This window comes from Ursus arctos, unplaced genomic scaffold (genome assembly GCF_023065955.2).
Source record: "Ursus arctos isolate Adak ecotype North America unplaced genomic scaffold, UrsArc2.0 scaffold_13, whole genome shotgun sequence".
Taxonomy (NCBI): domain Eukaryota; kingdom Metazoa; phylum Chordata; class Mammalia; order Carnivora; family Ursidae; genus Ursus; species Ursus arctos.
In genome coordinates, this window is record NW_026622797.1 from 9,096,691 (window position 1) to 9,099,692 (window position 3,002).

At 45.0% G+C, this 3,002-nt stretch overlaps 1 long non-coding RNA gene across 1 annotated transcript; it reads right to left on the minus strand.

Annotated features, from left to right (window-relative positions):
• Positions 1-423: 423 nt before the first annotated feature.
• Positions 424-3,002, minus strand: LOC130543501 (uncharacterized). Its single transcript, XR_008958880.1, has 3 exons — positions 2,612-3,002; positions 2,297-2,383; positions 424-645 (listed from the first exon to the last, which is right to left on the minus strand). It is a non-coding gene; the product is annotated as an uncharacterized LOC130543501 (long non-coding RNA).

Consider the following 3,002-nt stretch of genomic DNA (forward strand, 5'->3'; position numbering starts at 1 on the left):
GAGAGGCGATGGGGACTTGTACTAGGGTCGGCAGCAGCAGGTCTGGAGAGGAGGAGGAGAGATGCATGGGATGTGGGGGTGCACTGCTAGGGAAAAGGAAGGTGAGGGAGCCGTCAAGGCTGGCTTCTCGCTGGCACAGCCATGAGCCCTGCATCGGGCTCCAGTGGGAGGGAAGGGGATTCCACAGAGTCTAGCAGACAGAGAGCTGGCTGGGACCATACACTCTGTGGGGCAGGGCTGTACGCACTTCATTCGGCACTGGCTGGCCTGTCTCAACAAGCATCATGGTGGTTGGTAAGCAGTAGACACCCCTTGACTATTTGCCGAATTAATGGAAGGACAAGAGAAACATCTATGTCCTGAGCCCACCAGCTGCGTGCCTGTGGAGGAAACACCTTACCTGCCCAGGTTGAACAACCCCTGCATCGCCATCCAGGCTGCACCTGGGCTAGCTCTGCGTTCTGAAACACAACACACACAACGGAGGCGCGGGAGTCAGCTCCATGGTTACATTTGCAGGAGTCTTGAGGGTTGATTGTTAAAGTCACTATTAAACATCAAATTGCTACTTACTATGCATGTCTTTCCAACTTCTCATTCAGTGATGTCGGTTGCTTCAAATTGGCTCTGGTGGGAATATTTACACTGTGGAAATCAGTAAAAGCCATAAATCAAGAGTTTAGTTTTGTTTATTGTTTCAAGCTCTAGACTTAAGAAAGCATGGAGACCATGTTAATAACTCAGTTTAAATAGAAAAGTGTGCCAGGTCCCTTGCCATCACATTGTGAAATAGCAAAAAAAAAATCGAGGAAATTTTCTTCAAATATTTTAAAACTACTACTCAATTTAGTGAAGAAATTGCTCATGTCATTAATGTGTAAGTAAAGTTCTGACATTTCACTGGACATACATCTTTGTTGTTTCACTTCTGTCTTGCTCACAAATGTAAACGAAAGTGTCAAGCAACATTTATGTCAGAATTACACGTGTTTGCCAATCGCAACCATAGATTGGCTATAGATACAAGCGTTTGGCAAAAATCAACAAAAGCATTCTGTGAGATCAATTGGCTCCATGGAATCATAATAAAGAGTATTGCTTATTTTATTATTTGTAATTGTGTACTAAGCATCCTTCACACCATTACAGTTTGTAATTTATTACAACTTACAGGCTTATGTATGTATATTCACACATTCCTGGTTTTGTTTGTTTCTGGAGAGCTGGTTGCTAAACATTTTACCAGGATGCCATTGCATTCGACCCTTAGCTGAAAGGACTGTTCTCATAAAGAGGGTAGGGTGAAGGAGACAATAGCCAAACAACAGGATCGCTGCTTAGGCAGTGGTAGAGATAATTATGTTTACCCAGCAGCTAGGACACGGGCAGGCTGAATTACTTAAATAGAGGTACAGAGAAGTCAGAGTTCTGATAAAGCTGCCATTTCCATTTTACACTCAACACGGCTTCTACTGAGACCCGGTGTTGGTGACTGGATCAGTAGAGACTTAGATACTCAATGAATTTCTGGAAACAGGGCGCCTTTAATAGTAATGCACTGCTACGCTCTCTCAAAGTAGCCTGGCCTCCGTCCCTCCCTCCTCCAGTGGGATTCAGAATCCATTTTCCTCCTCAAGATGGTATTACTATATAATATAAAGTGGGAAAATTCTTGTTTAAATATTTCAAAAGCAAGCAGCCTGGTGACAGCGCAGCCCTGTTATGGCGGGGGGGGAGCATGATTTCCCCGGACTAATCTCTATCAGCGAAGGGAATCATTGTTCCAACTCTGCCACAGATATTTTTGAAGCTTTCAAGAACTCACCGTGAGCACTGCAGGTGGTTTTTGTGTTCCTCAGGGGTGAACTCAGGCAGTAAAATTAAAATGGGGTTTGTGATGAAATGTTCATGTAGCTAGAGTGTAATCTACAGAGTATTTCCTCATTATCTTTCTTACATTATCTCCGGTGGCTCCTCACGTGTTTTCCCTTTACTACTGTTTCTGAAAGTGCACATAGTTCACGGTGCCTCTTCCAGTTTTGCAAACTCAAATTAGAAACTGGGGCAAGATGCATGATTTCTGGGCAGCATTTTTTACTCCTTGTGTATCTAAAAGTAGAATTAGGCAATTGTAAGCCACTCTTACTAATGTCGATTAATTCACTATTCATTAGGGATAGGTTCGTTTCATTCTCATGACAATAAAATTCAAGAAAATTAGAAACTTGCCTATTTAAACCGAGAGACTGAATATATAAATGGACTATGGCCAGACCATATATAAAAACTGACTTACAATCTATGGGAATCATCTCAGGAAGCCGGCTTGCTTGAAGTCAGACTGCTCTCTTCAGCAATGATTCAGGAAGCCAAACAATAACGTCTGTAATAATTGGCCCCAAATGGTCAGGACTACATGAACAACTAACAGCACCTCTAACATTTGTCCCTGCGTCCAATTTAGGAACGGCCCAGAAAAGCCAAATATGTACCCCTGAGCCATCACCTGGATGCCCTGCTCTGAGTTGGCTGCCTGCTGCTCCCCGGTGCCCACAGCCTCCCACAGCACACGCCCGAAGCCATTCCCTTCTTCCCTAAGAAGGCTTCCCACCTGGTCCACCTTTGAGTCTTCGCCAAAACGCAAGTGATGGTGACTGACTCCCTTGTGATGGCCAGCGCTGAAGAAATAGCCTTTGCTTGTCCTTGTAGGGTTGGTCTTTATTTCCACAAAAGTGAAAACAGAACTTCCAGATCATCTTGTGACAACCCTGACCCCTGCAACCAACATGCACACTTTGGCATCTCTCCGGTGGCACTTTTTGGGGCCCCCAGCAGCAGGCCTGTCCCAGGAAGGCCCTCCCCAGCGGCTTGGGAGCCTCCAGGAAAATGCAGTGAAGCTGGGTCCCTCTTGCATGTAGGCTGTCCCCTAGGTGGCTGCCAGCTTTTAGGGGCTCCCAAGGGACATTATTTGCTATCTGACTTTTAGGTCAGATGAATATTCT